Raw genomic sequence first — 23930 nt, 5'->3', positions numbered from 1 at the left:
GACCCGGGGATCACCCCTGACCCGAAGGTAGACACTCAACCACTGAGCCACCCAGGTATCTCTAACTGATCTACTTCTTTATGTTAGTTTTTTAGGCTAATAAGGTACCCTTTACTAAATTATACATGCAGAATACCACAAAGATTTTCCATTCAAAAGAGGAAAAACTCTTTAACTATTTAACAAGAAAAATTCCTTTGTACACTTTGCTTGTAGATGTTTGCTAAAATAAAAATAAAATTCTACCATAAGGTAGCATAGGAGACTTCCATGTTTTACTCTTATTTTTGTCATTATCAACTGAGCTAGATGGTACAAGTAGCTCTACAGTAGCAATAACAGATTCCATAAAACTGAGAACTGCTTGTCAGCCACGTTTTTGATCTGTGATTCAGAAAAAAAACATTTAATTTCAAATTATATATGTTTCTATAAGTGCAATACTGAATATACAAAGCTGTTACAGATAGAACCGTCTCTGAAATAATGCAGAGAGATTTGAGACAGACAAAATAGGATACCAATTCTTCTCCAGGTTTTAAAATCAGGCACTAACAATCTAACCAGTTTTCAGTCCAGGGGTAACATGTTTGGAAGATTATTTTGGGCACCAAACAAATCGATATGACTTAAGAGCCTTATTAAGAGCAGCTGCAAGGAATAATGGTCATCATTGCAGCTGCAGGACAGCATGTTGCTTGCTCACGGTTGATTAAAACCACACTTTGATATGACAGTTTGGAGGATCTCCCTCTTACTTAATTTTCCCCAGACTGGTAAAGTGTAAGAATATTGAATCAGGAAAAAAAAATAGCTGACAGGCAGGAAAGAAAGTTTGCAAACAAAAATAGGCATATCATTAATTCATGGTGAATTTAGTGAAGACAATTATATCTTTCCACTTCTTTAAAACTTAATATTTATTACTATATGTGAATAATTAATAAATTTAGGTCCTTTACAGAGAATAATACCTCATTTAGTCCTCTAAGAAAAAAACTTTGAGGATTTTTTGTACATTTAAAAAGTACAGTTAGCTCTTACTATTCAAAGTCACACTCTTCATTCAATATAATGACTTGCAAAATATTTTACCAGAAATCCACTGTTAAAATCAAAAAGTAGGATGCCTGGGTGGCTCAGCGGTTGAGTGTCTGCCTTTGGCTCAGGGTGTGATCCTGGAGTTCCAGGATCAAGTCCCACATCAGGTTCCCTGCATGGAGCCTGCTTCTCCCTCTGCCTATGTCTCTCTGACTATCTCTCTTTCTCTGTCTCTCATGAATAAATAAATAAAATCTTTAAAAATAAATAAAATAAAATAAAATTTAAAAAGTATCTAAAACTATATATATATATATATATATATATATATATATATAATCAGTAAAGACATCTAAATTGGGTATTTCTCCTTATGAGTGACCTTTGATCATATTGCAGTTCTATCTCTGTTATTCTCCTGATGAGATTATGATGGTACATTAAAGTTGTTTAAACCTGTTAATCTCCTTTAACCCCATGCTGACATGGATTCCTGTTTATTCCAGTCAGGTGCTTGAGGGCACTACCAACAGGCTACAATTTAGTTAGTATCTTTTTCTATATTTAACACATTGTTTCATTGTTTAGTTGCATTAGAGTACCAGCTACTTGTAGTATATAAAGAAAATTCACACTAACATTGTATACTGCTCAGAAGCATACTTACCAGTGACTTTATTATTTATTAAATAATTAAGCATTTTATATTTCAATGGTTTATGTTACCCAGAAATCATTTGAGGACTATTACTGAGTATTTAAAAATGTTTCAGTGATATTTTTTTGGAGTTTTGTGAGGTGTTTGGAACCTATTTATGATTTTCCAATTAAAAATAATGGAATATAAGTTCCTGCTCTATGGAAATTTGCAAACAAACACTCTGGAGGAATGAAAATGATTTGGCTAATAACAGCAACCTATACCATCATTATCAAAAAATTTACCAGGGAAAAACAAAACAAAACAAAACAAAAATTTACCAAGGAAATACACCTTTATGTTAGGTCATTTACTGATTGAACAAATATTTATGGTATATTCTCTATGTGTCAGAATTTGATGATACAGCAGCAAATAAAGATATGTACTCCTAGAGAACTCTGGGGGATAAAAGACAGAAAAAAAAAAAGTAAATTAGGCTGTATAAGATGACAAGAGCCCTGGAGGAAAAAAAAAAAAAAAAAAAAAGCAAAGAAGGGAAACAGGGAGTCAGTAAATGTGGAGGGGGGGATGAGTGTGTTCTTATTTGTTAAAGTATGGCTGTAATAGCTTTCATTGTTAAATAATTCTGAATAAGATATATCAAAAAAGACCATTTTTCTCTGATTCTTCCTAGTTCCAAAAATACTCACTACCTGGACAAACTGAAAAAAAGGAGCATATTCTAGAAAGAAGAATAAATGGAAGCTTGAAGGTTTTTCTTAGAAATGTGTATAAATTGGGCTTGTTGGGGGTGCCTGGGTAGTTCAGTCAATTAAGCATCTGACTCTTGATTTCAGCTCAAGTCAGTATCTCAGGGTCCTGAGATGGAGCCCCACATGGGGCTCTGTGCTCAGCATGGAGTCTGTTTGAGGTCTCTCCCTCTCCCTTCCCTTCTGCCTCTCCCTCTGCTCTCTCTATCTCTCTCTGATAAATAAATAAGATCTATTTAAAAATTGGACTTGTGGATATGACTTCAGGAAGAAGAACCAGGTTTAGTTCAGTGGGTTAATGTTAGAGACAGCAATAAAGCAGAATGGCCACATGAGCTGGATAAATCAGCCATAGACAAATAGAAATAAATATAAATATTTAGTAAGCAGTAGGATAAATCTACATCATCTGGGGCTATGTAGTTCTGAACTAGGAACTGCTACATTTAGGAGCTATAACATGCCACAAGGATAAATGTCCTAAATTGAGAACACTTAATATTAACAATAATAATTATTATTTCTCTAATAACAAGTATTTCTCCCCACTCTATTTATCCTACTGGCACAGATCTTTAACAATATTTAAAAACAATGCCCAGTCACACTGTAAATCTCACAGTAGCTTCTGTTAGCAGCAATTTCTCTAGAAAATATTTCAGTGACAATCATACAGCTATACTTTATCTTGGTGACCGATATGGGGTTTTCTCTGACTTCCTTTGGCATGGTTGAGATGCTCTGTGGTCAACAGGCATTGAAATGTACCTTGCCTGTTAGGATCAGGGCTATAGGTAGAGAGGTCATTGTGATGGTGACCACTATATGAAGGTTAGATTTACAACACTGGCCTCTATGTTAGAAATCTTGCTCTCTAAATTCATGTTGGATTCGCTTGTTCTCAATTTAATTGAGAACTAAAAGACAAATTGTATTGTGTTTCCGTATCTCTAATTAATTTTACCTCTGCTTTTCTATAATTGTTACTTTCTTGCAAATGTTCGCATACTGTCTTATTAAAAATACCAGGCTAATGAGAACTCATAATGATAAATGTATGTGAATAGAAAAACACTATAAGATATAATGTTCCATAATTGGTGAGCCCTTGCTATTTCAACATCACCATCTTGCCTATTTCTCTATATCCCACCCATTTTCATAAGTAAGAAATTAATTTATACCTCGAAATATTAAATATGGTTAAAAATCTCTAACAGCTAAAGGTAAATTTATGTTTATAAAGAATATTGTAGAGGACAAAATGTGAATTAGTAGAGTTGGTGTTAGCAGTCCTGGATCTAAATCCAGGTTCTATTACTTCCTAGCTGTAAGACAAAGTGTAAATCACTTAAGTTCCAACTCCACAGTCCTACGCGGAAAATACGTGGATATACCCCCTTTCATGTCTTGCCTCACAATGTTATTATAAGACTTCAATTAAAAAGCACCTGGAATGTAGTATTATGAAATGGCAATTTTCACAAGGAAAAAAAATGATCTAATTATTGGCCATATCCAATGGTTCAAAGTAATAAACATTCAATCACTATGTCTTCATTTTTTTGAAGAAAGCCTTATAGAGCTCTTTCTTGAAAAGGAAAATAACCTTTAGTGAGTAAGATTCTATATTTGAAAAGCAATTAGCAGGATACAAATATAAAGAGTCCAGACCTGATCACTATCAGGAAATGAAGATCTGGGCAAATGTCACAGATCTCTGAAGCCAAGTATATCATTTATTAGATAGTGCTTAATTAGCCAGGACAAATAACATTTCATTTCATAACTGAAATGTTATGAAAATATGGCTTTATTAGTAAATTTAGTGGAAGTAGTTGCCTCTGGATGATACTCATGAATCATATATCAGCACTAAATAATACTTATTTACGTTAGTTTTTTTTTCCAATGACACTAGTAATGATGACATTCCAATTTTCTTAAAAAAAAAAATCAAGGAAAGCACATCTCCTCTGCTCCTAGGCAGACTCTGAGATGTACTTTTGCTGGGTTATACAGATAAAATTTACTATAAATGAACTATACAACCTTATTCTGAGATTAATCTTTAGATTAAAAACATGACAAATATTGAGATAGACATAGTGATAGTTATAGAATAGTAACAAGTGTAATCATATACAAAGAAACACAGGGCACTATGATTTGTAATCTTAATTTCATCTTGGATTTAAGTTTAAAAAGAAAAAAATCTTTCTTGTTTTCCATGACTCTGTAACAAATTACTCCAACATTGACAGGCTTAAAGTAACAATGTATTATTAGCTCCTAGGAATCTGTGAGGTGACAAAATTAAGCTGAGTGTTCTCATTTGGAGTCTCTCATGCAGTTTCAGGTCCTTAGGGTCTTGGGTTGGGATCATCAGAAGACTCAGTTGGGATGGCTGTCCAGATGACTTTTTCATTCACATACACCAGATGCCTCACTACTCCTCCATGAAACCTCTCTCTTCAGCCTGGATTTTGCACCTGGCAGCACAGAGCTCCAAGAGGTTGGAGGCAGAAACAGCTAGTCTTTTTAAAGGCCGTGTCTAGAATTTAAGCAGGAACACTTCTGCCGTAATCTCTTGATCAAAATAGGCATATGTCAGCCCAGATACAAGGGGCTGGAGCAATAAATTTCACCTCTCCATGGGGAGGGACCATTATGTATAATGGCCATCTTTGGAGACAAGCTACCACCAAAATATCAGCAGATAAAAGCTGAAAAGTCCTAGCAGTAAGATATTTCAGAATCCAGAAAATTTAAATTGCCATATTGATATCTTTTGTGTCTTTTAAGTCTTAACTCTGTTCCTTATTCATTGGGAACTCTTGGGCAATTTACTTAATTTCTCTAGCCTTAGTTTTCTTATGGATAAAATGAAACTAAGTATCGCTAACTTATAGGCTTGTTGTGAGAATTCTAGGTGTAATGTCCTCAAAGTGATTAGCGTATTTCCTAGCTCAACAAATACTAGCTGTTACTAGGGCTACATTTGGGACTTTAATTATATCACATATATGAAAATGATTCCTAAAAGAAATTATTCCTGTTTTAGAGGAACAGAAAAAGTGCTCACATGATTCATTCATTCATTTCAAAATATTTATTAAGCTTAGGAGAGCTGCCAGGAGATATACCAGGTCAAAAGATAGCACAAAGGACTATGATAATATTCAGATTAGTGGAAGAGAAGAATTATGAACTGATTAGTTGGACTAAGGTGTTGCAAATGTTGTACAAAAGAAACACAAATGAAGGGATGGCAAATTGGGGATTTAGGGGTGGATTCATAAGAAGAGATAATATTTGAAAGAACTATTTTGGATTAAGTAGGAAAATTCTCTAATTCTATTAAATGCAGCTCCCAGAGTAAAATGGGGTAACAAGGAACAGAAATATGTCATCAAGTGATGAGAATTATTGGGAAATATGCAAAATGACTAAAGGAGAAACTTCCTGATCAATAGCAGTTATTCTCCTTGAATCAGCTCTTCCCATGTTCAAATTCCCAGACCCATCAAGTCCCATTTAAGGGATAGAGAGGCTATTAAGCCTCTTCAGTTCTACTCATTATCGTTAGCTCATTTCATGAGAAGCAGATGCCATACTTGGGGAAAAGGACTGGGAGCCTCTGTAGGATTCCATTATTCGACAGTTTCTTTTTGACTGTTGACCTGTTCTGACCTCTTCACCTTGAAATATTTATGATTTGTTTTCACTTTTTCTTATCAGAATGAATGAGACTGAAAGACTTGGTTCATTCTATGCTTGTCCGAAAATTGCATTCATAGTGGTTAGAACTGTTTTGGGAAATTTTGCCTCTCAGTTCTGTTGTTTAGAAAGGCCATGGAGAATGAGAGATAATTTTAAAGACAGGAAAGAGACCACAGAGCCCTGTATCATCCCCTTACTACAGCTGATGACTTTTCATTAGCATCATTATACACATGAGTTTCTTTCATATTTTAATTGAAAACAGAAGACCATCGTCAACCCTTTATTATCCCTTTGGCTATCCTCTCTCTCCTGTGCCTAGCCAAAGCTATTGGCATTAATGCCCATCCTCACTTCCTTGCTTGTCAGTCACTCTTCCATCCCTGGAAATCTGGCTTCCATTCCCACCACATTACTGAAGCTGCTTCCCAAAAAGGTTGCCAATCACTGTTAAATTCTAAACATGGAATACACTTTTTAGCTCATATTCTATGTGGGTTGCCAGCAGAATTTTCCATCAACATTTTACTGTTACCAGCACCTATTTTAGTTTCTGTGAAACCATTTTCTGCCTCGCTCTTCTGTCTTCCTCTCTGACCCTCTCACATTTTTCATCTCTGCTCTTCTAGTGCTCATGCTACATGTTGGTGTTTCTGGGGTTCTGGGCTAGGTCCTCACCTCTGCTCATCTTACGTATACTTCCTTGCCAATTTCAGCCATTTACATGGTTTCAAATGCCTCCATATACTGGTGACTCCAAAACTTATCCTGTCCCATAGCTCATTAATACACTTATTATCTTACATCCATTTTTCCAAGTCCTACCAAAGCCTGTGAATATCTAACACATGGTTTATATTTGCCCATCTTCTTTCACTTCTTTTAAAACAGTGTTCTTCACTTTTTTATTATAAAATGTATATATACATGTTATAAAAATACATAAAATTAGAAATGTGGTTCTAATAAATTAGAAAAGTGGTTGAAATAAAATAAAAATAAGCAGAAGTTCAAATGTTTCATTTCCTGGTCCAATTAGCCTGCCCTTTGCACAGGGGTTTATAACTTGGCTTCAGAACCCCCATACTATGCCCTCACCATCATGTTGTCCTGCCTATAATATTGAAACATTGTCCTATTTCTATTCTCAAGTCCATCCACAACACTATAGACAGGGAGAGTATTATATATATAAAAAAAATCTAGCACAGTAAACAAGACACTACATCCTATCTGGCTTTCCTCTATGTACCCTGGTTGCCCAACCCTTACAGAGGTTCTTTCCTCCTCCTAGAGTCAGCCCCTGATTTTACTGAGCTCACTCACTCATTAGTGACTTAAAATTCAACTCAAGAATCATACTAAAAAAAAAAAAAAAAAAACCTTCCTAGCCAGGGATACATGGCCCTATTTTGTGTTTCCAAAGCATCCTAGACTTTTCTATTTTTTGTCATAAATCATTTACTTCAAAAAAATAAATAAATAAATCATTTACTTCAAAATGTAATCATCTGTTTGAGCCTACCTCTTTGATCTCTCAAGACTCTAGTCTGTCTTCCTCTCAGTGTCTTGCATATTATCCAACACATAACACATGCTCTCTAAATGTCTTTGGAACTTAGGAATACTGCCTGTGGGCTTTCAGTTTAAATGTAACTATTGTCTCTTCTTTCTTCTTGAATATAGAGATGCATGCCACAGGAAAGGTTAGAACTCAAGCTTTGGAGTCATGCAGGCTGGGTAGGCATGCAGACTCAAGTCCTGGCTTTGTCATTTCTTACCTATGTGACTTTGGCAAGTCATGTCCAAGTCTCAGTTTGTGCATCTGTTGAAGGGAGTAATAAACCTTACCTCATACAACTGTTGTAAGGATAACACATCTGATGTATTTAGCATGTTTAAAGATATACTACAGAAATTAAATAAATTGTGCATTTATTCTTTTTAAGATTTTCCAAAACTGGGAAGTTTGAAAATGCATCTTAAAGGTTCATTTATTCATTCAATAAGTGATCATTGTTGCTGACAATGTGCAAGATGCTCTGCAGGTCTTTAAAGTACTTGTTTTAAGATAGTATTACAGCTTTTGAACTTCCTTGTTTCCATGTTTTGTTAATAAACTTTCATTATTTCATCTCATTTTGAATCTCAGAATATTTTAAATCCTTTGATTTTTGTGTCTCTTAATAGAACATATCTCTTTCAATTTAACTGCATATTTTCTTCTAAAAGATTTTCCACTCTATTTCTACTGTCACTTATTTTTAAAGGGGGGAGTAGGACTTTATTTTTTTTTAAAGATTTTATTTATTTATTCATGAGACACACACACACACACACACACACAGAGGCAGAGACACAGGTAGAGGGAGAAGCAGGCTCCATGCAGAGACGGGTCTCCAGGATCACGCCTGGGCTGAAGGCAGCGCTAAACCACTGAGCCACCCGGGCTGCCCCTACTGACACTTTTTAATCAATTTTCTACTTTGATTTTTTACTTTTATTTAGTAACTTTTATTTTATTTTAAAATACACTCACAAAGCAGTTCTGACAAAATTTCAGGTCCTTAAATATAGGTCATAGGGTTCTACAGACTATTATATTCATATATTTGTCATTTCACCTTTTTCTTTACCTCCCTAATGAGAGGGACACTGAAGCTAAAGTAATCTTATAGTTGGTTTGAATCCACATGTGTACATCATCTAATTGCCATAACAATAAAAGAACTATTAAACTTTGAAAAATCAGTGGTGTATCTGGCCTGCCATTCTGTATCTCTCAATGAATAATGTCTAATGCTTAGGGGAAGGTGTAAAACTCATTATACTCCTAACTGTGCAAAACTATTTCAAGAAAAAAATTAGTTTTCCTCTATTAGCTAATCAGTCAGCTTGAGGCTAAAACGTAAGGATGATAAGATTCCAATGTTTGGGAAATACTCTCCGTAGTAAAATTGTAGAAGCAGTCCCTACTCTTAATATGTTCTTGTGTAGTCAACATTTTCTAGGATCAATTCAGTCCTATATCATAGCTTGCTGACATTTTTTAAAAAATATTTTTATTGATTCACTTGAGAAGGAGAAAGAGAGCATGAGCAGTGAGGAGGAGCAGAGGGAAAAGCAGATTCCCTGCTGAGCAAAAAGCCCAGTGCAGGGCTCCATCCCAGGACCCTGGGATCATGACATGACCTGAAGGCAGATGCTTAACCAACTGAGACACCCTAGTGCCCAGACAATTATATTTTTAAGAATAAATAAGACATTCTTTTTCTTCTTTCTTTTTAAGTCCTAACATTAGCAGAAGGTAACTTATGAAATAACTGAACAAGTTAAGTATCTGCTGAAAAGAGTGAGAAAAGTGTTTTTTTATAAGGCATGCATTTTATTGTCTTTTCCTCATTTTTTTCTAACATCTCCCCCATTAGCAAAGCTTTTTCATGAGAAAGGGCTTGAATCTAGTCAATAGATTAATAATATAGCAAAGTCAAAAAAACCACAAGACTAAAAATAAGTTATTCTACAAAATTTACCATGGAACTGCAGATATGATATGAATTCCTGGTCTTATTTCATTGTCTGTAAATCGAGGGTGTCTTATTAGATTCTCTTTCAAGTAACAGAATTTTTACTCTAGGTTATTCTGAATATGGCCTTGATTTGGCCCTTATCAGAATGATGAAAGGCAGCATATAGATGTGCTTAAACAACATCTCCAGTCATTATTGCATACAGTGATCAGCCTCTATATTTGTGTAATAGTCATTGGAATCCTTTAATTCCTAAACTGTAATAATACATTACTTGTCTTACAGATAAGCATCAGTGAAACCTAAGATCTGTGATATGTAAATTATCATTCTTATTTAAAATAAAATTGGGGTGCCTAGGTGATTCAGTCAGTTAAGTGTCCAGCTCTTGGTTTTGGCTCAGTGATGATCTCATGGGTGGGGAGATAGAGCTGGGAAGTTGGGCTCTGAGCTCAGGAGTCTGCTTGAAGATTCTCTCCCTCTGCCCCTCCCTCATGCATGTGTGCACATTCATATTCTCTCTCAAATAAATAAATCTTTTAAAAAATTAAAGTAAATTAAACCAGATAAGACACAAAACTATGATATAATCAATCTCACTTCAAAGTAAATATCACTGAACAGAAATATCACCACAAACAAACAAACAAGACATGGATTCCTTAGCTTTTGGGGCCAGAGGAGAGGGTTATATCTTCTGATAGTTTTAGTATAAGCAGAGATGATTACATTGAGAGGTGGTCATTCTTTCAAAACATAACAATAACTTATTACTATATAATAAGTTACTAACTTAATCCATACTATAATACTAATGACAGATATTAGTAACCCATTTTTTTCTGTCCTGTTTTCTTCAGCAAACTGAATCAGAGAAAGTTCAATAATTTAGTCAATATCATACAATTCAAAAATATGCTCAAAAACTAATTCTCTTTCTAGTCAGTCACCTTACCTTTTCAACCAAGTAATTTTGCTTAGCTCTAGTACTGAACACTTCAGCAGTATCCTTCCTATACACAATATAAAGGTTTGGATTTTGAAATGACTGCAAAGTGTTTCTTGAAATAAAAAATAAGTGATATTGGATTAATAATAAGAAGCTGGTATTAAACCAGCATGTATTAGGTTCCAGGCACTACATTAATCCCTTGATTATGTAATATATACAAATATATTATCATCCATTCACTCTTGCAACATTAGTTGAATTCCTTTCATGGTGTATTTGTGTTTAAAATACATGAGGTGGCTGTTATTACCCCTGTTTCACAGATGAAAAAAGTTGAAGGCTAAAGACTTTTAAATATCTTACCTAGGGATGCCTGGGTGGCTCAGTGGTTGAGTGTCTGCCTTTAGCTCAGGACATGATCCCAGGATCCATCAAGTCCCATATCGGGCTTCTCGCGGGAAGCCTGCTTCTCCTCTGTCTGTGTCTCTCTCTGCCTCTCTCTCTCTCTCTTTCTGTGTCTCTCATGAATAAATAAATCAAAATCTTTAAATTAAATATCTTGCCTAAAGTCACACAGCTCCACCTGATGAAGTTAATCCAGAGTTTACTTCAGAGCTAGAGCTCCCACCTACTAAGCCTCACAATTTTGGAGAAAGTATCCAGAGACTATTCATGACAGTTATGATAGCTATGTTGATAGCAAATGGAGGAATGCTCTAAAATATACAGTTTCAACAGGGAAGCACAGAGTTCTGAACTCCTTTTACTTACTATAATACATGATGAAATGATTTTCATACAAAAAACTTCTAAGTTTCAGGTGAGACATTAGCAATTATGAGCTAGGTCTCCCCTTAGCTATTTATCTCTCAGATCTGTATATGTCATTTAATTTTATTCCCTTAATTTCTGCATCATATCTTTCCAGATGTACTCTTTCTAGAGTTTACGTTTCATAAGAAACTATTTTTTAAGTGAAAGATTACAATTGTTTTTGACATAATCACAGAATCTAAAATTTCAAAAAACAGAAAGCATAAACGTCAAACAGAACAACTTACTTACCTCAGGACTCCTGTGAAGCAATCAAATGTGCTCCCTCTGGCTTATATCTTTTGGCCATTCTCTACTAAAAGGAATAAGAACTTGAATAATAGCTGATTCAATGTCCTAGGCCACGAAAAAGCAAGCTGAATGTGGGTTCTTTTTTGTTAAAGAATGCTTCCAGAGTACACTGTGATAATAAGGATAATAATAATAATAATAATAATAATAATAATAATAGAAAGGACAGCCTAATGGCCAAGTAGGAAAAAGCTGAGCAGCTACAGGGAAAAAAAATTAGAACACACTGATATTTTTAGAATAGGCAGGAAAAGGTAACAAAAATTGTGTTAAAAAGTGATGGCATGCAAACATGAGTTTATTGCATTGTCTATAAAAATGCTTTATGTCGAAAAATTCGTATTATGTGATAACATTGAATGTTCAGTTAATTGCAAGATTATAAATTGCAGGCATGAATTTCTTTTTATTGGGAGATAAAATTTAGAAAGACATGTAAAAGGAAAGTGAGTATTGAGTACAAATTACCCTGAAAAATTTCAAATAATATGAGGAAAAATATCATATATATTATGTCTTTGTGGCAACTAGCCCTCAAAATAGCACCCAATAATTCCTTGCATTTTTGTATTCATGCCTCATGTGGTCCCCTACTACAATGAGTAGGAGTGAACCGGGCAACACACAGTATGATTTCTGAGGCTAAGTCATAAAAGACATTACAGTTTTTGTCTTGCTTTCTCTTAGATCACTCATCTGGAAAAATGAGCTGGCATATCATGAGGAATTCAGCCCTCTGAAGAGGAACTTATCCCAAGGAACTGAAGCATCTTGCCAATCAAACTAATTTGCCAGGAACATGCATGAACCACCTTGGAAGTTGTGATAATTTTATGTGTTAAGTTGACTGGATCAGAAGATCTGAGATACTCAGTCAAGCATTACTTCTAGGTGTGTCTAATGGGTGTTTCTGAATGAGATTAGCATTTGAATTGGTGGTCTCAGTAAATTACTCTGCCCTCACCAATGTGGATGGGGATCATCCAATCTGTTGAAGTTCTAAATAGAACAAGACAGCAGAAGAAGGAGAAAATTGCCCTTTTCTGCCTTATTACTTAAGCTTGGACATCTGGTCTCAACTTTTTCTGCCCTTAAACTGGGATTTACATCATTAGCTCTCCTGGTTCTCAGGCAGTTGGACTGGGTCTGAATTATACCACTGGCTTTCAACAGGCTCCTGCTTACAGATAGCAGATTATAGAGCTTCTTTGCCCCACAAACATGTGAGCCAATTTATCATAATAAATCTCCTTGTATAGTCTACTGGTTCTGGTCTCTGGAAAACCCTATTACAAAAGTTGTTCTTTAGTTTCAGTTAAACCTTTGCTCACATATTTCCTGGAACACATGAGAGATTCCCAGTCAGAATAACCCAGCTAAACTGTTCCCAAATTCCAAATCCATAGAAACAATTTTTTTTTTTTTTTTTTTTTTCAGGAAGAGCCTGGGGTGTGCAGTTTGGAGACTTGTGTTTCAGGCCTGGCCCTGACATGTCTAGGTCATTTACCTCTGGGTCATCTGGATTGGGTCCCCTCAACCTCCCTCTCTATAAAGTAGGGCATGACCCATGCCATCGCTGCCCACTGGTAGAGGGATGGTGCAAGCTCACATGCCCACTGCTGCATAAACCACTTACTGAGGGACCCAGAGGGCTGGGCTGGGTGGTATCCTCACTGACCCAAGGCAGGCCCTGGCTGAGGCCTCCTGGGGACCTGACACACTGGGCCATCTGTGGAGATGTGTCCTGGACTGCTTCAGGCTGAGTCTGAACATATATCCATTGCTGTTTTAAGCTGCTAAATTTAGGAGAAATTTGTTATACAGTAATATATAACTAGTCCAGTATTGGAGGAGAAAAATTATCCAGAATAGTTTGTTAGAAAGTATAAAGTTCATATATCCATAGAAACAGAGATCTAGGCAAATGAAGAAAAGCACATAACATTTGGAAAAGACACAAGTCTCTCTGAGCTATTCACCTCCTCAAAGGAAATAAGGGCAGCTGTCTGGCTTAGATTGTAGATCACACAACTCTTGATCTTGAGGTTGTAAATTCAAGCTCCATGTTGGGTGTGAAGATTACTTAAAAATAAAATCCTTAAAAAGGAAAAAAAAAAGGAAGCATGCAAGCCAAAGTAATTATGAAAAAAGAGGAAACAATAAATCAAAAGAAAAAAGAAAAAGCAAAGAGATAACATGAGAAAAGCCCATTTCGACAAAAATATCAAAAATATCAAGAAATCCTGATTTCCTGATTTCTCCACATTTTAAAAGAGATTTGAAATAGGTTGACTTAATACCAAAATCACTAGTGACTTAAGGGCATAAATAAAACATCTAGTTCACCTTAATATAATTATATTTTAATGCAAAAAATCAGAAGTACAGCCATCACAGGGTTTTATGTGTGGCAGCCCCAGAAGATATATGGGGCACTAATTAGGGTAAAGAGAGAACATAAAAGATGATAGCTTTTGTTGTTGCTTTATGTAAATATTACATACAAACCCAAATATTTGAGTGTCTTGGGCACCATCAATATGGTATTCTTTTTGTTGACTTCAGTGATACAAATATAAGTAATGTATCATGCAGTTGAATCATGCTCTTCTAGTCTATCTGCATGGCTATGTTAGGAGAAAGATGCAAACCTAGTTGTCATTTGCGTCCACTAACATGTCTTATGAGGATAACTCTTCAGTATATTAAATGCAGATAGATATACATGTACTGGATTGTCAGAAAGTATCCAAACGGGTTCCCATCAGCTTATACATTTATGTCTTGTTTTCAACTACAAATAAAATTTAGTGAGGTGTATATCTGAGTAATAATTTTATAAATGATAGAGTAAAAATTGCACCATCTTTCAAATATGGCACCTGATTCAGTGATTTAAGTTGAGTTGTATATTCTCCAAAAATTCTGAATTGAGACACGATTGCAACCATATAAAATTTCATATTTCATATAGGAATATATTGTTAGAATGGATTTTCCTTCTTCTTTTAAAGATTTTATTTATTCATTCATTTGAGAAGGGAAGGCGAGAGTGAGCAGGGGGAGGAAACAGAAGGAGAGGGACAAGCAGACTCCACACTGAGCACAGAACCCGACTCATGGTATGACCCTGAGATCATGATCTAATCCAAAGTCAAAAGTCAGACGCTTAAACAACTGAGCCACCCATGAGCACCTAGAATGTATATTCTTTCATAAAAAGATTAGTGGTAGTGAGTCATTTTCACTAAAATAATTAGCAGTATCATCGAATTCAAAATATAAGTGTAGTAGCTTAGGTAAATTGCAGAGTCGTTAACTTTGATGTTTTACCTATTTGGTTTACACCTATTAAAGAATAGCTTGTTAAACCACGATCACTGATTTGGAGTAAGTCTCCAAGAATTCATTTTAGAACCTTCTCTAACATCATATTAATTCCTAGGCTCATTAACTTCATTACAGAATCAACCAAGTCAAAAGGTAATAAGTATGTTAAATCTTCCAGTATGTTTATCTGCTTTTCACTTTATAGAAATAAAGACTAACATTTTATAACACATACTTATAAATTGTAAGTGAAGTACAATTTAACTAAGGGATATAATTGCGATATATTTTAATGACAATTGCTTATTATATCTAATTCCTAGTAACTATAGGAATTGTTTTGTAGAGGAAATGTTCCAGGCAAAAGAAAGTTGCATCTTTCAACATCATAAGGAGCCAAAATACAAACATATATACTATACTTTGTGATTTTATAATGCTTTTCCATTTCTTTTTCTATAAGCTTTTTGGAAAGCTGAATGCCCCCCATTCTGATTATGATTTGCATTCCACATACTTAGAATGCTACATTAGCATAGTCAATTAACTACCAGGGCTGCAACTACAGCCTCAATATTTTTCTGTTATTGACTCAGATTTTTTTTCTCAAATAATCTTACATGGATAAGCTTGTAGTTCTATATTTCTTACTCTACTCATATTTTCCTTTAAAAACTTTACCCTACTTAGTACAACGTTTTGGCTTCTACTTCAACAGTACATAGGTTGAAGTTTTAATTCCCCTATCCTTTTCCTGGACCTTGAATTTCTTTACCTATTCCTCTTTGGTCTTCAATAGGCAATAACAATATTTTGGTTTTTATTGAAATTGGAGAAAAAAGAAATGCCCAAGAAATCATTTTTGTACCTAAACTAGATTCAAAAATTATTCTAAAATGTTAGCTGAAAGTTCATCTTAGTAACATTGTGGTCTTAAAGCTTATCCTTAAGGACTAAAAGGAATAATTAGGTTTCATTTAGTGACTCAAGCACCATAAATTTCCAGTCATAGGAGGAGAGGTACCTGTACTCTTCCACTGGTTAATTCTAATCCTTGCACAAATATCTGAGAAGTCCTGGGAGTGACATATAAATTTCAACATCAATATGAATGAGTATTTTCATTAAAGTATATATTTGAAAGAAGTCTTTCTGATGTAGCTGTTTATGGAAACATATTTCTATTGACCAATGAATTACTAACATCTCTATAATCTCTTAAATACTTATTCATGTTGTATCTTTTGCTGAAATTAACCATTTGAATTTCAACTAGTACAATTGTGACACAATATAAAACGTAATTCTTCAGACTTTTTCTCTTTCATAGCTCTTTGCTATGCCACACTCGAGACTTTCAAGTTCCTTTTTTTTTTTTTTTTTTAAGATTTTATTGATTTATTTTAGAGAAGGAGAAGGGCAGGGAGAGGGAGAGAGAGAGGCAGACTCCTTACTGGGCAGGGAGCCCCAAGGCGGGGAGGGGCTGGATCCCAGGCTGAGATCTTGACCTGAGCAGAAGGCAGACACTTAACTACAGGGCCACCCAAGATCCTCATCAAGTTCTACTTTTCTATTTTTCTGCCAAATACCAAGCAAGCACTGGAATTTTGATTCTATATACAGCATTTCGTATTGAATAGACAAAGCCAAAAGTAGGAATATTTCAGTAGTAAAATATAAATAAAATAATCACTAAATCTATTATTTACCTAATTTTGCATATTTGAAATCTAATGCTCGTGGTTTTTTTAAGAAATGCACAATAACAATATTCCTAATGCCAAGCCTTATATATTTACAATGATTGCCTCATTAACTTACAGAGAGGAAGACACAAGCAATAATTATTAATTTGATCTATGGCCTACTTACGATGTATTCAACTATAATCAATGTTGGTAGATATAAAAACTGGTATTGTTCCAAAATGATATCAGTAATTTTTTCCTATGAAAATAGTAAAGTGCCAATAACCAATCATTTTATGATTTCAATGCACTTAACATACCATTTGTTTACCTTTGAAAAACAATTCAAGCTCTGTTAAGTAATACAAGAACCACCTCTTTGGAAATATTTATTTTCACTTCTAATTATTACCATCAGTTATATCTTTATAGATTTGTAACGAATTTAGCAAGAATATTTCATATTTCTGTTGGCCAATATATCTAATTATACTATCTTTAAAAGCCCCAGTTCTTTAACATTAAATTAAGTCAAATAACTGCCTTTTTCCTGCATTCTAAAAATCTATATGCCAGAATTTTTCTTTGTATAATAATTTCTTACTCTTTTGACTTTCTGAAATGCATTTACTATTTTAACATCTAAACAAATTTAAAAATGAGATTATGTGTAAGAAAAGTTGAATTATGGTATACTTATATTAGTTATTTTAAAGCTTTTATGTTATATGCAATTTTACTGCACTTAGACTTACATAGTACTACACTCCATTAGCTTAATGCAAATAAGCAAACAAATCCACAACCTCCTGCGTTTCTACTCTTTCCTGAACCCCACACATTTGAGGCAGGAACTAATAGGCTTACATGAAGCCTACACCTTATGAGTGCTCCCCTTCATGTCCATCATTTAACTTTGTGTTATGTGTATGTCCCCTAGAGCATGACATTTCAATTCTGTCTGACTTCTAAGGGCTTACTTCAGCAGATGTTCCATATGGAGCTAGAAGGAGTTGCCTAGTAGTTAGGTTTCTATAATTTTAATCAAATGTTCAGTCATGTGAAGCCAGAGGGAGTTTCTGTTTGAATTACCATAAATTTCACACAGCGATGCTGTGTGTTGCAAAGAATCTAAAATGTCGTTTTCTAAGAGGTTAGAAAGTCAGTTGGAACATAGTTGAATACAAATAAAACTATTTATGCAAGTGGAAAAGGCTTGATTCCTTCCTTTGCTTTGTCTAAAGCTCAAAGCCTGGCTGCCCTTATTTGCTGGCTGAAAAGTTTCCACCACAGAGTATTATTTGAGAGGTTCTAGAAACCATCCCTTGTTCCCTAAAAATCCTCTCTCATCTGATGTCTGAATTTTTTTCAGAGGATATGTGGGCCCTCCTACTATCACAGACACTTTTGAAATGCATAGAATTTCAGAATTGAAATATTACCCTCAGACTAGAAAAATTACCGACTTTAATTTGAGTGAAGGGGTAAATTACTGGCATTAGACCTAGGAGTGGAATCTGTGTCTGCATTCACATAATGTGTGAAAATCATGGAGGAAAGAAGAGGTTTTGATAAGCAATAGAGCAAAACGACAAAGAAATGAGTTAGAGATACCAAAGGCTAAACATTCCGTAATGAACAATTGTATTCAAGACATTCATTCCTTAAAGCTTGGGTAACATACTGCAAAGACAAAGAAAAATTTTTGAAATGAAAAAACTGAAATGAAAAGACAAAGAAAAAATTCAAATGATTAAAATCAATCATGTTCTGGTTTTATAGTTCTCATGGCAACAGCTATACCTTATATATTGTCCTACTTTATAACCACGCTCAGACATCAATTTAAAGAAATAAACTTGAACCCTTAAGATGGTAAAAAATGTATTTCATATTTTTAGAGCTTGCTCTTGTGGTTTTTTTTTAGGTACTATGAAGTTTAAGCTAATACAAGAGTTTTTAGACAAAAGTAAGATTAATCAGAGATTATTTGATATGCCTTTATATATTTATGTCCACATACTTTGTGTTTTAAATAACTTTAATTGCTTTAATTGCTACTTTTTCACTAGTGTTGCAAAAATAAAGTTACTATGAAGGCATCATTTGTATTATTTAGAAAACTTGACCTTGCATGTGCATGGTGAATTTTTTTAAAAATCACAAAAGAGAGTTTCCATCAGGTGGTTATTTAATGTCCACGTTCTAGATTAAAAATTAAAATGGTCTTCTAAAAATCAACTTGTAGTCATTCATTGGTTTTCACTGGTGAAACAGTCAAGTTGAATGTAAAATTGACAAGTTGTAAGTGTAAATTCAATCAGGACAAGCTAAATTATGCTGCAGTAAGAAATAATCCCTACTTTTTGGTGGCCCAATTCTTCATATCCAATCTAGAACTATAAGAGGGCTCTACTCATTGTATTTTTTCAAAGATTCAAGCTAACATAGTCTTCATATCAACATGTGCTTTCATGATATCTGAAGCAGAAAAAATTAGTGTGGCAAATCACACACTAGCTCTTAAAGCTTCCACTTAGAAATGGCACATGACAATTCTGCTCCACATTTCAATGGCTAAGGTATGTTAAATTGACCATACCTAATTTAAAATGAGTGGTAAGAAAACTTGAACAAATAATACTAAAATTTGTGTGGAACCACAGAAAACCCCAAATAGCTAAAGCAATCCTGATAGAAGAAGAACAAAGCTGAAGGTATTTTAAGATATACTACAAAGCTGTAGTAATCAAAACAGTATGGTACTGGTACAAAAATAGACACAGATGAACAGAACAGAGACCTCAGAAATAAACCCACAATTATACAGTTAATTAATCTATGACAAAAGAGGCAAGGACATACAATGGGGAAAGACAGTCTTTAATAAATGGTGCTGGGAAAATTGGACAGCTACATATAAAAGAATGAAGCTGGACCACTTTCTTACATCATATACAACAACAAACTAAAAAATGGATTAAAGACCTAAATGTGAGACCTGAAACCATAAAAATCCTAGAAAAGAACATAGGCAGTGATTTCTCCAAGCCCTAGAAACTTCTTTCTAGATATGTCTCTGAAGGCAAGGGAAACAAAAGCAAAAATAAACTTTTAGGACTATATCAAAATCAAAAGCTTCTGCACAGCAAAGGAAACCATCAACAAAACAAAAAGAATGGGAGAAGTGAATGGGAGAAGATATTTGCAAATATCTTCTATCCAAAATATATAAAGAACTTATACAACTCATCACTAAAAATAAAAATAATAATAATAATGATAAAAAAATAAAAAATATAAAAAAATTAAAAATTAAAAAAATGACAGAGGACCTAAATAGACATTTTTTCCAAAGAAGACATATGGATGGCCAACAGACACATAAAAGATGCTCAGTACTACTAATAATCAGGGAAATTTAAAAAAAACACAATCAGATATCATCCTACACCAGATAGAATGGCTGAAATCAAAATAACAAGAAATAACAAGTGTTGGTGAAGATGTGGAGAAAATGGAATCCTCATGCACTGTTGGTGAAAATGTATATTTGTACAGCTACTATGGAAAACAGTATGGAGGTTTATCAAACAATTAAAAATAGAACTACCATATGATCCAATAATTCCACTATTAGGTATTTACCCAAAGAAAGCAAAAATACTAATTCAAAAAGATATGCACCACTATGTTTGTTGAAGCATTATTTACAATGGCCAAGATATGAAAGTAACCCTAAATGTCCATCAATAGACAAATAGATGAGGAATATGTGAGGTGTGTGTGTGTGTGTGTGTGTGTGTGTGTGTATGAGATCATGCCATTTAAGACACTATGGATGGACCTATAGAGTGTTAGTTATGCTAAGTGAAATAAGTCAGACTGAGAATGAGAAATACCATGTGATTCCACTCATAAGTGGACTCTTAACAACAACAACAAAATAAATGGACAAACAAAAAGCAGAATCAGACTTATAAATACAGAGAACAAACTGATGGTTGTCAGAGGGGGCAGGAGTCAGAGATTGGGCAAAATGAGTGAAGGGGAGGAGATACAGGCTTCCAGTTATGGAATGAATAAGTCACGGGAATAAAAGGCACAGGATCAGGAACACAGTCAATGAGACTATAATAGTGATGTAATAGAACAGATAGACGGTAGCTACAGTTGTGAACACAGCATAATATATAAATTTGTCAAATAACTAAGTTGTACACCTGAAACTAATGTTACATTATCTGTCAACTTACACTCAAATTTTCTTAAAGATGCAAAAGTTGATTAAAAAAATGAGTGGTGAAGTACAATCCTACCATGTTCTTGAAAGGAGAGGGAGACTGGCATCTTTGTGAGCAGACCTAACAGCCATGTAAGAGATAACTAGGACAACAAAGAGCAGAAAATATGACATGTATTAAGATTAGATACCAACCAACTACTGCTCAGAGGCTATCAACATGATGATGAGTGTGGAAATAGGCATTAAATTGTGCTTAATGGGAGAGATGATTCAGTCTATTCCTCTGCAAGAAAATAGCAATTAGGAAGACCACAACATAGCTGAATCCTTGAAAGATATCACTTGCTCTGGTTCTCACTGCCAGTGTTAACTTAGAGCTGCAGGTGGGTCTGGAGGAGTCAAAACACAGATACAAATAGTGTGAATTCAGTATGAGTCATGTCAACTGTATTGGTAAGTATATTCTGATTATGCTTAGATTTCATTTTCCTTTGTTCTGTAATGAAAATCACTTTGTTTTGTTATTGGTAATATGCCTTATATTCCTATGGAAATGGACTGGGTAATCATCAAAAGTTTTAACTGGAGGCCAGAGACCTCATCCAGCTTCAACATACTCTCCATGGGTTGTGCCCTAACAGTTGCCACCACACACTAATGCGAGACCAAGAAACAGAAGTAAACAGAGTTCCAAAGATTAAGCATATGTTTTTGTCTCAACTGCTACATACTAATACTAATACTGATAAAATATGTTGATAATAGTAATATTACGGGAATACTAATTGGTATTCCAATCCTAATTGGTATCTATCTGTGTATATGCACAAAATTATGTGTCACTATTTTCATATAGATCTGATACATGTAGAGTTTTGTTTTATCATAGACAAGACACTTCTAATCTATCAGAGTGGAACTGAACATAAATCAAATAAATAATAGCAGTTCATTCTCTATAAACTTGATAAAAACTGCAACCACACCATTACTGAGAGCTCAAGGCTGTTTACAGATCAGGCCTTTATATTCACAGTATCTCTAAATTTTTCTAATCCTCCTTTTTATTGCTTCAAAGTACCCTGAGGTTCATAACTATCTATCTAATCACCTTTGAATATAGCTGAATTCCGGCTGACAGGATGTATGGCTAAGCATAAAATGTGGCCTTATTTATAAACCTTTCCCAAGTCACAAGGAGCACTAGATAACAGAATTTAAATCCCTCACATTTTATTACTGATAAGTACAGGCTTGAACTAGACTGTAAGACTCTTCTCCTTCAACCAAAATTTTGTATTAGGTAAATTCGGGGGAAAATATGAGTGGCATTGAACTCTGCTAGGGAACCAAATCTTGGCATGATATTCTGGTTTAGCACTATTGAGTAATTATAAATGTATCATCCTGTGGCTATACTACTTAACTACAATAAATTGGTCATTAGGGTTTGAATTGACTATTACCCTAAGTAATGTTCCCTTTTTCTTTTGAAATACTAATCAAATTCTTTTGCAAAATGTATAATGCCCTAAGTAAGTTATAATGAAGAACAAAATAGCAGAACCTATTACACAACATCACTTTTGTTCATATTCTTTAATTTGACGATTTTATTCTGCCCCCCAATTTTTAATTTTTTTATCTGAAAAGTGTACATTTTAGAAATTTAAAAAATTGAGAGGGACCATGAACTATTGGAATTATATTTAAAGATCTCACTCCTACTCTCAGTGGAAATTAGAAGAATACACATTTGATTTGTACCTTCTAAGAAAACTCATTTATTTTCATAACTCATTATAATAAGTAGCTTAGGGGGATATTATCTTTAAATAAATAACTTTGTCCATAAGTATGCAGCTAAATTGAGTGGAATAAACAATGTTAATGAAGTCTTAAGCTCAATATTAAATAAAATCACAGTAGATCTCAAATGAGAGGGCTGTTTACCAAGTTCAGTGTTTCACCTAAAGCAACTATAATTTTAAACTACTCTTATTTTGAATATAAATTGGAATTCCCACTATAACTAGTCATTTTCCACTAGCAATAGTGGAATGCTAATCAGTGTATTGTATAGCCCTTGATTTCTTTAATAGAAGAAAAACAAATGAATGTGATCTTCTTGCCAGTAAAGGAGGATGCAAAAGGCCCATTTTCTAGCTATGATTATAGCACTGTCTCTCAGCATTTCAACCAGTGATCTACAGTACCGGTATCAACAATAGCCACTTTATTGTATTGTTGCAAAGTTTAAGTGAGGCCACATATCAAAGAGGCAAGTTCAGTGCCTGTAAAATAGGGGGTATCCAAAATCCAGTAACTGTTATTAGAACACAAGTACTCTGTCATAACAGAAAACTCAAGTGATTCTTTACTCTTCCCTCATTCACATGTGCCCACACCCAATTAACCATTGAGTTCTAGCCTACAATTAATCTTTTAAGTTCTAGTTGGGTAGCAGTTGATTCAATTAACTTCTGTCCACTCATACTACAACTACTTTATTCCACGTCTTATTTTTCACTAGATTTATTCTCCATAAATATTTATTGAATGAATACATATTTGGCCATCAATCTCATCTATACTGCATTATTCTCCTTTCCCCAAACTCTATCTTCAACCAGATTTTATTGATAGTACTCACATAATGTACCTGGAATGGCCTTCTTCCCATCAATCCTATTAAGGGTTCAGAGAGAAAATAATCTACTCTTCAATTTAGCTAATGAAGTGTGATGTCTGTACAGTTCTTATGGCAGTTTAAAGGCAACTCTGCTCTGATAGATTAAGTTCTTGATAACAGGATCCGTGAAATGATCATCCTCATGATTCTAAGAGCCTATGACAATTTCTTCTACAGACTGAAGATTAAT

At 34.4% G+C, this 23930-nt stretch overlaps 1 long non-coding RNA gene across 1 annotated transcript; it reads left to right on the top strand.

The window, feature by feature from the left end:
- Window positions 1-11: 11 nt before the first annotated feature.
- On the top strand, window positions 12-13045 carry LOC119874275. The gene is made up of 2 exons (XR_005367439.1): window positions 12-55; window positions 12472-13045. It is a non-coding gene; the product is annotated as an uncharacterized LOC119874275 (long non-coding RNA).
- The last annotated feature ends 10885 nt before the right edge of the window (window positions 13046-23930 follow it).

This window comes from Canis lupus, chromosome 12 (genome assembly GCF_011100685.1).
Source record: "Canis lupus familiaris isolate Mischka breed German Shepherd chromosome 12, alternate assembly UU_Cfam_GSD_1.0, whole genome shotgun sequence".
NCBI lineage: Eukaryota > Metazoa > Chordata > Mammalia > Carnivora > Canidae > Canis > Canis lupus.
This window is presented reverse-complemented; position numbering and strand designations above follow the sequence as displayed.